This window comes from Caloenas nicobarica, chromosome 10 (assembly GCF_036013445.1).
Source record: "Caloenas nicobarica isolate bCalNic1 chromosome 10, bCalNic1.hap1, whole genome shotgun sequence".
NCBI lineage: Eukaryota > Metazoa > Chordata > Aves > Columbiformes > Columbidae > Caloenas > Caloenas nicobarica.
In genome coordinates, this window is record NC_088254.1 from 7,996,924 (window position 1) to 8,011,378 (window position 14,455).

Below are 14,455 nucleotides of genomic sequence, written 5' to 3' on the forward strand. Positions count from 1 at the left end.
GTTTAATTTTTTAACATTAAATAACTAATTTAAACCTTACTATATTAATTTTAAATATAATGTGGTAAAAAGTCAAAGTATTTTTATTTTCTATGTCAAATCACATCAATGGTTTCTAGGGCGATTTAAGAAACATACCGAAAGTTCCAATCAGTATTTTTATTTTACTCCTTTTATTCAGAGTTGAGAAAGTAGCCTTGACAAGAAAATAAGAGATAGGAACCAATGCACATGAAGGACCAAACTGTTCCTGGAACAGCTGATTGATTGTGTTTTCCTGAAGCCGTGGGACCAGTTGGCACAGTGGAACATAAATCCTGATAGGTGGCAGAACCAGTAGACTAGGATTTGCTGCATTCTGAAATTCTTCAGGTAATGCGGCAGGATTATTTTGGCAAATATGGTGTAGGTCATTCATATGCCGTCATTTATCATCTACTTTTTTTTGGTTTTTTCTTCTTGTAAAGCAATGCAGGTGGTGCAGAGTAGCATAGATTTTATTTTCCTGCACCAGGCCTATAGACTCTATAGGGTGCACTAGCTGTGTTATCACAGCTGCCTTATCTTTGGGTTTTACTAAGAGTAAACTCTAGAGAAGTTCCTAGGAGAAGTTTTTTTTAAACACTCTTCCGTTAGATGTGGGTTTGCAATATTGCAGGGAAATTAAAGTTACTTCTAGTGAGATTATAGAAGTGTGTGTTATCCATGCAAAAATCCAGTTCTGAATCCCATTAAATGAATTGTTTTGATCATGTCTGGTGACAATGAATTCTACAGATTACTTATGATTTTGATAAAATAATTAAAAATAATACTTAATTGCTCTGTTCTTCTCTATTCTTTCAAACTCTTTTTTTTTCTTGTCTCAGGATAAGAAGTAAAAAGGGATTCTTGATATAACTTCCCTACAAGTTCAATTCATATCCTCTATTATTTACATTAGAAAGATATCTTTGCCTATTATATAGAGTAATAATATATACTGCCTAATAATTTTAATTACATTCTTATTGATTTTTTATTATTTTCTGGGATAGAGTAAAAAGAACAGTGAACAGTATTACAGAGGAGACTTTTCCAATAGATTCTTTCTGCACCCTAATATTTTGTTTGCTCTTTTGGCTGCTGTAGACCACCCATCACCAGTTCTTACTGAGCTTTCTATATTACTGGCAAGTGCTTTTTTTTTTTTTTTTAACCCTCCCATGGTGACTATAAGTTTAGTAATAAAGATAACGGGCCAAATTAACTGTCAGGCGATTCCATTCATCACAGTTGTAACTGTGTCTGTAAATCAGCAGACAACTCAATGAATAAAACCATCACGGTTACTACTCCAGTAAAGTAAGACTTCCAAAATACAAGCAGTACTTTGGATGCTAAACTCTTCAATAAACCACCAAAACTTGCATGTTATTACCCTAGGACTTTTTTCCCAAATCCTTACTTATGTCATTAAATGAGGTTAAACAGGAAAAGAAAAATCTTCATCCAGATTTAACATGAAAACTAAAGCTATGGGGCAGACTTTATTGTGAAAAGAAACTGCCTTGAATCTAAGCATTCAAGATTGTTTATATGGCTGTGACATATGCACCATAAAGAAAAATGTGTATGTAGATAATCATCTCTTTGGTCTATTCATTAAAATTTATTTGGGCCATTACTGTACAAGTGTTGCATTGCCAACGTAGGCTAATATATAGCTTTTTCAAAAATCATTAAATGAATTTTGAGATTGGACAGTGGTTACAAATTATTCAGTCCCTTCTAAAATCAATTCATAATCCTGCGTGTGCATTTGTCAGTTTTCCTCTGGCTTTGTAAAACATCCTGAAGATTGCAGTGCCTGTGCTGTAATTTTGTGTACGTGTGTTCAACATTCCACTGAGATTTAAAAGTGTAGGAAAGAATGGGCAACAGGGTCAATATATTTGTATAAAAGGTATTCTAAGTTTAATACTTTGTTTTATTCCCAGATTTGTGGATAGTACAATTTTTGATTTACAGCTCAGTCTTAAAAGATGGGGGGGGGGAGTAATTTGATTGAAATGCTGCTTTAAGTGATTGTATATAGCTCTCTGCCTCTTGAGAAACCGTTAGGTTCCGCAGTAAACACCTACGTATACTCTCACTGCAAAAGCCTAAAAATCTAAAAATTTTGTGCTGAGATTCACGTGACCATGCAATATCCAACACAAAAGTTTCGAAAACACTGTACAATATACATTGTGAATGATACCAAAAGCAACAACAATGATATATTGTTATCTGTTTCTTGGTAATGTTGTCAATAGTGTTATTTGTATGACTTCAGTGCATGGAGTTCCCAGGTAAGACTAATAAACTTGTATTCTGACCTTGAAGTGTTTACAATCTAGGTGTGTCTTTATGGAAGTATTGCTATGACAGAAAGGTCTAAATGATGTTATTACATATAGTTTAATACAATTTTTTGCTTAGTGTGCAAGCAGAGCCTATGCCAACAGCACTCTTCAAAGTAATGTTTTTAAGGCAATTTTATGATTCAGTGCTGTTGGGGTGGAATTGTAGCAAAGAATATGTAAATTTCCAGAGAGGTAATCTAAGTACAGCCAAGTCATAGGACAGAATGTTTCTGTGAGAAGTTTTTACTAAGATTTGGTAATTTTGTTGTGAGCTCTTACTCAAGGACTGTTTTAAATGTAAATTATGTCAAGCATATAGGCACATTCCAAGTTACTGATCAACACAGTAACAGTGGGTATGTGAACTACTAAGTCCACCTCCTCTCACACATGCCCCTTCTCAAAACTGACACTTCCATTTTATTAATCTTTACCAAAAACCCCCTCACTTTTATAAGATGAAACCATTACAGAAGGGAAGAATCACCTTAAGACAAGAATACTGGCTGTCTGGCTGGACAGACAGCTGTAAGGCGCAATCTGCTTGTCTGTATCTGGGCTACTGGAACAACGCAGAGCATACCTGGGCAGCACAAGTACAGCAAAAGGCTCTCTGGATAATGAGGAGATGGCTTAATATGGATGTAGCAGCCCCATCACAGCTCCAGAGTTTGGTATTTAGCTGGTTACAGCTATACTGTGGCTCCTTCTGACGCAAAGAACAACCTTTTGGGCATTCCTAGCCAGGAATAGCCAAGAATAGGTTAGAGTAGTCTGAGGCTGCGCTAATTAACTCTAGAAGCCAGAAATTAGGGAAATTCGAAGATCAAAAAATGTTTTCAAGGCCAAAAGCTACCTTCATCCTTTGTCTGGTTTTGTTGCGAGCAGAATGCAGGGAGAACAGATAACTGGGTCCTGGATATTTTGAGACATGAGATATTGTGTCAGGAAGCATGCATAATGCATTGCTATGGTAATGGTTACCACAGTTGGTATCTTTTACGGAAAAAAAATTAAATTCTGTGTAAGTGTAGTTAGCTTACATGAGCAACTGCTACTTCAGTCAGAAGTGCCTTTTAGTTACCTATAATGTCTTAGAACTTGTCATATTTTGCATTTTGTGTAGCAAAGGTAGCAGTTTACAGAAGTGACAATTTATGTAGTTGAAAATGCACGTTATTACCTGAGCTAAGCAGGCTACTTAAGAAACAGTCTTGTCTTTATTGTGACATACTATATTTAGATTACAATTAACTATGGTATCTGATAACTGCTAATGTGCCAACAGTTGCAAGAAATTCCAGTAACAGACTGGAAGTACGTTTTATGGTATTTCTAAGATTGGAACCCCCAAAATGACTTGGGAAAGACACTTGTTCTGACATCTTTATTTGCTTTTCTCTTCTCATACTTGTTTTCTCTTTTACACTTCTTTCTACTGTTGACTGTAGCCACGGCTTATCTGTTTCAGGCTCCAAACTGACACAAACAGCTTCCTATCAAATAAGCCAATGCTACTGGATTAATTCACCTTGACATAACTGCTGCGATGCCAAAATCCACAAGGTAACTCGTAAAAATTGTTAGGTATGTCAATGCTAATTTTTATTGTTGATGCATGTCATGACAATATCAGGTGGTAAAGAAGCACAACAGTACAGTCCCTTGGTTCATCAAAATCTAGTCCTCTCAAACCTAAACAAACATTTGGGATCAGAGGTAATGTGAATAAACTCTTTTCCATATGCATGTTACCAGCTGTGTTAGCTCCTAATTTACAAAATATGTTTGCACTAAAAATACACACAAAACCAGGGATGGCACCCTCACAGCAGTAAACTGGCCATGACTTGGGCATGCCAAGGAGCAGATGTTTAGAGGAAGCCAGTCAAGGTTTTGTCTCAGTAATTGCTGGCAAGAAATGGCTGTTCCTGCTTTTCTTCATCCTTGATTGCATTGGCTCAATACATCCTCTCTTGCAGAATACCCTCTGTGAGGAGGTGCATAATCCATGAGAATTTTCTCTTACAGTTTCTTCCCACATAAATATCATTGGGAGAGCAGGATTTGTTTTCTATTTCCAGTGCCACTCCGAATCATTCAGATGTGGAGAAAAACATGACCATTAATGAAGGCAGCTCTCTGTTTCCATACAAAGCACATCCTTAGCAGCTCTTTTCAGGACTACTTCTCTTAATCCTTGGAAGTAGGAAAGTGTGAGGTAGGATAAATGAGAGCACCAGTTTTTTCCTTTCTAGTTGCTATTCTACAGAGACATCTATCCTCCCAACTTATTTCCGCAGACAAAACATAGGAGTTTGAGAGGAGGAAGGAAGAAGACTAGTAAAAAGGGAATGAATTTGCACGTACAGAATCGCTCTGTATAGAATATGGAGTACAATCAGGTTTTGAAAACACTGCATGGCATTGGCAGCACTGAGGGCTGACTAGAATGCTGCTTTACATTTCTACACAAGAGTTACTACATCTGTAGTGTAAAGGTGAGAAATTACAATTATGTTTGAAGACTGTCGCGTTTGTTAAGAAGAGTCAACCCTCTGAAGAATTCCACTGACGACTTCTCTCTGTGGTGTCACTGTGCTCACATGGTTGGTTTGGGAGGGGGCACAATTATGGTCCTGGAGAGTGCAGCACTGCTCTGCGGGGTGTCACAGAGCTGTGTTGTCCCTTATCTCAGACTTCGTGTACCACAGGCCTGTACGCTCTGGCTCTTGCAGTGGGATCCTGCGTCCCGGCTAGAGCTGATCAACCTGATCGGTGATTTCTGGTTCATCTGTGCCTCACACGCTGGTCAGGGAAAGAGGGGATTATTTGGCATTTCGCAGCAGTGGAGGACTGCATTTTCTGCCAAGATTTTGGCTTAATTGAAATCCTCCTGAAAGGGATTTTTCCTACGTGCAGTCCAGCCCTGTGGCCTTTGCCTGTTGTGTGATTTGACCCCCATGTTGCATTGCCCCTTCATGTGATCAGATATATCAAGTCTCACATGTCAGAAAGAATAAACGGCAGAAGTCTAACTTGTAGTAGAGGGTAGGATACTAAAAGTCTTTGCCAAAGGAATGCATCAGGGCATAAAAAAAGTATTTTAGAGCAAAGAAAGTTTAACAGTACACAGCCTCATGACCCAGTAAGATAGGACCCAATACAATAGGACCCAGTACAGCAGTTTAGTGGGGAAACTATGTAAAAGAGGAGTAGAAAATCTATGGAAATATGATTTGGTTTGACATATGCGTGCAAAAAAAAGGAACCGTATAATCTCTTGGGAGTGAGTGAGTGAGTGTACCAGCAGCAGTTAGTAGAACAGATAAAACCTGAACGTTTACATGGCTATTGGTTTTTATTTGGTTTGGATTTTGTGGTCTTGATTTATCACTACAGTGGACTTATTTTTGTTGTTTGCATATGGAAAGTGGGTTATGAATGTTTCCAAGTCAGCGAGGAATCATCTCAAAATTTCTTAAGTGTGAAAATTATCATATCTTCAAATTTGGGCTTGTGCTCTTCACTGGGTTGTGTTTGGATGCCATTTATTCCTGTTTAGGCAGCACAGATGCCAAAAGATGCCACATGCAATGAAGGAAAGGCAGTATTTGTCACCATGCCTTTGAAACATCGTACTTACAAGTGTATTGGTTGGTAAGGAACATAGACTCTTTAAGTGATATTAGTGAATCAAACTAAGAAATGCTCCTCTGTATTTGTGTGTGTGTGTGTGTGCGGGCGCACAAACAAATCATCACTACTAAATGTTATGATATTGTTACAATTCTAGTACCCTCTAGTGGCCAAATTGAACAGGACTTCATCAGAGACTGGTACCTTAAATTTTCAGTATTAACTGCCAAGTGCTGCATAGTTTCTGCTTGATTTTATTATTATTATGCTGCAGAAAGCATCCTTCTACTTTCAATAGCTATGCAACTTATTGGATAACCTTGCAAATCTAAAGATAACAAAGCTACTTATTGCCCTGGCTTGTGCCCCTAGCTTCTTCTGAGACACAGCTTTTGGAATCCTGTGGTTTTGACTGAGGAGGACAGAAGATACTAAAAAAAATGTCATTGCAGTTTTAAATCCAATATTGTTTTTTGAGATTTTTTTTTCTCAATTACTATTTCACTGAGTATTCTTTGCAAAGAAAAATAAGTTCTATCTTTAAAGCAAAAAGTTTAAGGAGTTCTGAGCTATTACTTTACAAATGGTATGGAAAATGAGAAAAGGCCGATTTACTACATTTGTTCAATAAGCCTCATACTGTAAGACCTTCTCAATCATCCTGTCTTAGTGTGAACTTACTTTTTGTAAATCATTCTTTTAAATTGTTAGAAAACACAATGTTGTAGTTACTCAGGTAGACCATAAGCTTTTCAGCCTAACATACAGTATGAATAATCTGATATTTATATGATGAAATAGTAAGAAGTTAAATAGAAACTTACATTTATGCACATCACATTGCCATCTTACAGAAAAACACAAGTAATTCTTCCATGACTGCTTGACTATAGTGCCTTTTCAGATAATTGTTCTCAACAGTGCTGATATTAAGGCATGAATTTAATTTTTTGGATTGTGCTCCATGTGCTCTTACTGAGCTTCTGAAAGCACCCAAAACACATGGCAAAATGCCATAAACATTCTAATTCCTAAATTAAAAATTATGTTTCGAGGTGTCAGATGCCAACATATGGCTGTCCAAATAAATTGTAAAAATCTGGTGCTGTGGCTTAGCTCTGCACTTCTTCCTGAGTAAATGCTGTTTACATGATTTGTACGTGTTATTTTTTATTGTCTAAAGCAAAGCAGTGACTGTCTCCTTTCCAATAGGGCTTATAATTAGCAGTGAAGTTTCCCCACACTGAAGCTTTTTTTCCCAGTGCAAAATGTTGAATTTCAGATGTTCAAAACCGATGTTGTTAAGAGCTGTAAAATACAATTCCAGTAGGTTCAGAAGGGTATATTGTACTGAGCCATTCCAAAATTTTAAATCTAAGCAGGAAATCCATAAAGCAGACTTCAAATAAAAATTAATTACATGCACTATAAAGCATGTATACACACAAACAATCTATTTACATAAAAATGGAAAAGCTGCCTGCAAAAATCTCTTGTTGCTCACAGTGTGAAAATAAATGGCTTGTGTTATAACAGCTGGAGTTTTGTCATTTACTTCAGAGACAGGAAGTTCTTGGCCTTCAAGTGTCCATGTGTCTGGCATTTTTCTGTCATTGGAAAAAATACAAATGATTCAGAATATTTATAAACATTGGGAAAAGGGCAGCGAAGCTATTTTCCATTTTCTCTTTATGCTCATTTCTTCTAAGTACTGCTATGTATTTCTAGCTGTCTTTATGCACCCTGTAGTTGCGTGCTGTTGTATTTATGGATGGTGCTTTCTGTCTCTGGTTGCCTTGTTGACAGGGTCCCTGCAACTGTGGTTTGTAATGTGGTGAATTTATGCAAGATACATGCGGGTGGCACATTTGCTTTGCTTCCAGCTATATTGTTTTCTTCAAAAGTGGGGTTGTCATTTTCATAAACTGTTACAAACACTTGAGACTCTCTTCTCCACAAATGACCATGTTGATTGTTTAAGATTTTCTTTCTGATGTTTGACACAACTGTGGCAGTTAAGAAAAAAATAGCATTAGCCAGTTACCTATTGTATTTTTCTCTTGGATGGAGGAGATGAGTGTCAGCATGCAACAGAAGGTGTGGAAAGATGGACGCTTTTCTAACCCGGTGTCAAGGTGTATTTTTTTCCCCAGGACACTGATGTTGAGGTAAATTGTGTGCTACTGCACACCAGTTTGTCTGCTCATTGAGTTCGGTTTCCAACACAGGTGACTGTTCCCTTCTCGCTGTGTGACTTCTGGGGCTACATCAGCTTCCACACTTCCCGGTGACACACTGCGAGGAGACCATCGCCCCAGCATCTTTTTTCTTCTTCCAGGGTATATGCAGGACTGATACACCATGTGCTTTCTTATCAGGTGGAATGTATATAACGGCCCTATAGTGAGACTACCTCACTCTAAAAATACTGATACTGTCACGTGTTATGATATCTGGTTGATTTTTTTAGAGCTATCAAGTATTTCCTGCACAGACTAGCTTCAGGAAAGCTTTCATATTTGTCTACTGCTTCCCTAATGTGGTTCTTTAGCTGCAGGCACTTATTAATTGGTTTGGTTTTGTAAGTGAATTGTCTTGTGATGTTACAGGACCAGTGTTACAGAATTAATCTATTTAAAGCAAAACAGCACATATTCCGATTATGAATGACTGCAAGTCTCCTGAAACTTTTGTGAATGTAGATGGAGAAAGGAGTTCTGACTGGGACTTCACTAGTCGTGGCTATAGGTCAGCCCATGTGGTACAATTTGGGCCGATACTGTATTGTATCAAGTGTGTTCATATTCTGTTACCATTTCATGTTTCACTGCTACTCAAGATGAACTTAACCTCTTGCAACCATAATTTTTTCAATCACTTCACAGTCATTAAGTTTTACTACACTTCAACCAGCTAGTGTAATCCAGTCCCTAGCTGAAACGTAATAAAACTAACTGAGACATGCAAAGATATGAAGGCTTCATAATTTACTGTTTGTATGCTACTGACACATCAAAAGAGCAGTGCAGCTTTTAACTACTTCTGAAGCATTTTTCTCAGAATGTAAGTTTCTGTCTTAGCTGGATGTATGTAAATTGTCTACAATATTCCTTAACTTCTAATGAGCTATTGAGAGCTCTAGTCCATTCTCAGCTAAATCCCTTATTGAATTAAGCAAACCATGATTCCAAACACACATATATCAAGTTATATGCTGTTCTTACATATGTCTTCTTCAGTTTCTATTTCTCTTAAAAATAACAGGAACCGTGATATTGACTTAGGCTGTCTCTCACATTCCAATAAAGTTTATGAGTAAAATGTACTTCTACATTTGTACTTAGTCCTTGAACACTGAAAATCAGCAGTGTCATCAATGCATTACATCACTACTGAATACCTGTGGTAAAGACCAGAGGTGACCCCAGCATTCATCAGCATCAAAAGGTGTTCATTATACAAGCTAAAATCATAGTTTACAAGTGCCAAGTAAAACCAAATGCAAATGAAAAACTTCTTGAAAGCATCAGTGGTGCACTTCGCTTGCATGGAACTGATAGGAAATATTGCGATCATTAACGACATCATGACATCAATGATTTTAACCTGTATTTGTTGAACGGTTGAATCAGTTGTTCCTCAGCAGAAGGGCTTCCTTCTTGGTCACTCATCTGACAGGTTTCATGCAGCTCCATCTCTGATACAGCCCTCAGTTTTGTTTGCTCTGGTAATGCTGGCAAACGTCTATGCAGACGGTCTAGATAACAGTAAAGAAATTTCTCGAATAACTGGTAGTTCAAAATAACACCCACAGTTTGATGTAATTTTGTCTGTCATGTTGCATTTGGGTAAGTGGCTGTTTTAAGTAGACATAATTTCTTTTGACCTTTTATAGGTAAAGTTGTTTCCATATTCATATTTGCAATAGACTTGAGAGGTACAGGTCTGACAATTCATTGGAATTTTGGAAATAAACCTGAAATTCTTACTCCATCTAAACTCAAGCCTAGCCAGTAAAGAATTGATTTCCTGCTGTATCATATGGACAAGTACCAAACAAATATTTCTCCCCATGGGGTCACTAGGAGCTTCGCTTTATACTATAATGAGAATTTTATAAAAGAAGATTAGAAGAATCAAGTCACTTGTGTCTTGAAGAATAAATACTGCTATAACACTCCTTAAAGTACTGTGGGTCTAATTCTTTGAAATAATGAGACAAAAGAGTTCAAAGCAGCGTTAAATGAAGTGTGTGCAAGGGACAGTACCTCATGCACTGGGCATGTTCCACCAGGACGCGTTGCAGTTGTTGCACTGAACTGCATTAGTCCAGAGCTGGAGTGACCCTTGGAACCACGCCACGTTTGCAGCACCTGTCAAATGGTTCTTTCTGCAGGGCATGAACACAATGCAAACCCATTCAATATCCATATCTGCCAGCATGAGCAGGTCCAGGAAACAGCAACTGGCCCCTGCTGTACACGCAGGTGATCGATAGTGGAGATTGATTCTATTGCGTGTGCTCAGCCTGCCTGCCACAGAGAGTCTGTCGGCCGAGCGCAGCGGCAGGATGGCACACAGCTGCTGCGTTAACTGGCGTGGTGAAGCCACGGAGCGCGGACATAGCAACTGCTCATCGTGCACCTTCCATTTGGATTCCTTTGTCCTGTCAATCAGCCTTTATAGGGTGGAGAAGGCAAATATTTTAATGGAAATAATAAACAATGCTATTTTTCATCATACCTTTCTGTGTACCTTGCAACAGGGTTTATCAAAATCAATCTAGAAAAATCCACAACTCATGAAAATCCATAATGCATAATCCATTTAATTGAATCTGCAGCATATGTGTGCGTGAATTTAAACAGATTATGTGCATGAATTAATGTGAATATATAGCATATGTTTTTCTTTGCCTGCTATCCAGTATATTATTATTAGCAATAGCAGATTCTGAAACTGGCTTTGCACATTTGATGCATGCTACTGGGGGAGGGGAAGAAGGAAAGAGGGTAATAGTGGCCGAGCTAAGGCAGCCGGAGGCATTTTTCTGCCAACACAAGGCACAGACAGACACAATGGATCAGGGATGCTGTTCCAACAGTATCCTTTACTCCTTTGGAAATGTGCAGCATTGGCTTTCTCCTGTTTTCGCTGTATCTACTATGATGTTGTCAGGGAGACAGAGTCCTTGACTTGCACCCAGCTGCCGAGGCCATCACCCTTTATAACAGTACTAACCCCCAAACCTGCTGCCCAGCGGAGGATTTAAATCTGTTCTGTGACAGGCCCTGCATGAAATGTTTAGGTGGTATAGAATAAAAATCTCCCTGCGCTGTCCCTGCAGTTAATTCAGAGGAAACGAAAACTTCATTCCAAAATGTGTATTCCGAAAGATCTGGCTTTTTGATGTATTTATAATCCCTTCTATTTATATTTTGTATGCTTTCCAAAAAAATGATAGCATAAAGAGGCTCTAAATAGCCTTTTCAGAATGTGGTCGTCCATGAAGTACATTCTACATGTATAAAAATCCATAAAAACATTTGTGAACCTCCTTCGATCTTCTTGTAATTGCTGTAAAACTGTACTGTAGATTGATCTTGAAAAGATGCACTAAATGGACATCTGTTCATAAGTAAATTATGGTAAAACATCTGTTGCCTTCTCAAGTAATTGGATCTCTAACTGTCAATTTTTAGGGTAATCAGGTTTTCAAGAGAGGACACAGTCTACAGCTATTTTAAAGGTCAAAATGGTTTTGGTTTTTAATTGTTCCTATTTATTAAAATTCTTACAGTACTAAGACTTACTGTTTTGTATTTATAAATAGTTGTAATATTCAGGTGTTTAAACCCGTTACTGAATGGATTGGTAAAAGACATTATTCTTTTAATTAAATTCTAAAAGGACATTCTGTATATAAGCTTTGAGCACAATCCTGCAGTCATTGCTGAGAAAACTCTAGCTGACTTGAAAGACTCAAATTTGGAATATAACAGACACAAAAAAAGAAAAGTAGGTCACTAGGATATAATTGTAAACATGCCACACATATTTTTTCACATTATCTTTACTATTATCTAGTAAAACATTGTTTCTCGAATAGGTATGAATAGTGCCTGATGTCCCAATAACATTGTGATTAACTTCAATTATATTGTTGATTTTTAGTACTGCAATCTTTTTCATGCAGTTGTTTACAGATAGGTATAGTAAATAATGTGACTTACAAGAAAAATGTGAAAGGGATCAATTACTCGGGCACTATGCCTACAGAACTTGTCAATCTATTTTTAAGTATTTCAGAAATGGGAAGGAAAGTAAAAGATCAATGTTACATTTCTGAGCTAAGCGTTATCAGTAGTACTTAGGAATCCTTTTCCCTGTCTTGACTCTTATTCATTACTAGCAGCAATGTTAATATACAGTATTTTGCTACCAGTTTAAATGTTCAAAGTATAACAATAACATTTTTGTTTAATAAATTTTCCTTCCCTTTATTTTCTCTTTTATAACGAAGAACCATAAAGACAGGAAATACTCTCTCTTGTTTAGTGCAAGAGAGAAAGTAAACACTAATTATAGCAAATAACTATTAGTGTCAAAGGATTCCAAGACATTACCAATATACACTTAAGCATTTCAGAGCAGACAGTGACCTTACCTTCATAGCCAAGGAGAAAGCTTGTCAGCAAGTTCGGACAGACCTCTTCCAAAACAGAACAAAAAGCAGAGAAAGCACTTGGGCCTTTTAAAGAGAGTTTATCTAAAAAATATTCCGTTCTCTTCTTGCAGCTCTCCTGGGACCAAATGTCTTTGTATTCCTCCAAGGAAAAGACTCTCTTGTAAACCAAATATGACAGCACTTTGTTCACATCCAGCTCTTCCAGTATTTTCTCTCTCTGATTGCTTGGGATTTCAGAAAGCCACTTATTCCTGTTTTCCTTTTCTCTTTTGGTAGATTTTGCACAGTTATAAAACCAGGATTTGGCTGTTCTTCCAAACATTTTGATGTTTAAATAGAAAATAGAAAAATCGACTTCTGCATTTATTGTGCCGTATTCAGTATGCAAAGTGAACATAATATGGATGGATAGAATGCAAATACATACTGCTGTCTGTAATTATTGTAATTCTAATGGAATAAACAAGGCCTACATACAAATTATAAAGAAATCTAGCTCAGTGCCTGCAGCCTCCTAAGAGGATTACGTTACACTAATTAGCCCTTTACAACTGTTAACAGCTTCTGAACCGTAATGATGAGACTGAGAATTGCTTAGTTACTGTTACTTTTTAATTCTGTAAATGATCTTCAAAGATATCCCTTTGCAAAAAAAATAATTCATTTAAGAAGACAGCTGATCAAACTGAAATAATCTGTACAAGCTGGTACAGGACATAAAATAAAGTGTCTTCTGTACACTTTAATTTTGTATTCCTCAGAGGCCGTACCCAAGCCCCAGTATAAATTCCGTCCACTTCTTATTCTTTCATAAAATATTAGCTTTACATTGCAGTGGAATTATACATTCGGAAAGCATGTTTCTGTAAATATATTGTAATCCTACACGCAAAAGGTAAAAAAAGGTTACAGAATAAGAGCTTTTTTTTGTGAAAGCAAATATATCACGCTTAAGAGTAACATTTCTGCATGTTTAGATCTTTAAGTTGTGTCCAAGCAAAATAAGACACCATATAGCGTCCATTCGATGCACCAGGTTTCACGGGGAGATTACTGCAGTCCTGGTGGAGGTGGTTCTGCCACGGTTAATCACTCATTGAGGATCCCACATTACATAACCTCCCTTACGCAAATGCTGCTTAATACAGGGACTTTTTGGTCTTGTTTTCATACTCTCTGTCAACATAAATTCCCTGAGTACTTCCTGCCTCCTCCTCCTGCTGTTTCTTAGTCTATTTTTTCTATTTCCATTACTTCCAACTGATAATGCATCCATGGCCTCACTTGTGCGCCCTTGTCTGCAGTTTTCTTAAGGGTACTTCGCCTGTTGTGCAGCAAACAAAACTATTTTGCCACGCTTTTAGGAAAACAAGTTTTATAGTATTTTAAGTCCTTATGATCTTAAGATGCTACCACTGGATCCTCCTGTCAGGCTTCTTCTGTTTTGGAAATTTCAAGTGTTTATCAGCAAGCATTAAAGTTGGCCACTGACCATATAATCATTTTGGAATTTTATTGTGTAGATCACCATCCGAACAATTAACTAGCCAGGCTTCACGGAACTGTTCGGAAGCATTGCCTGGCACCTTGTGGTGGGTTGTAGATACAATAGAACAAGCCTGGTGTGTGACACATTGTCTGGAGTAGAGGACAAGTGGAATGATGTGTTATTTTAAGCTGTATTAACAGTCCCGGTTTATAATGTTGTGGCTTATTGACCATAGCAGTGAGATTCTCGTGC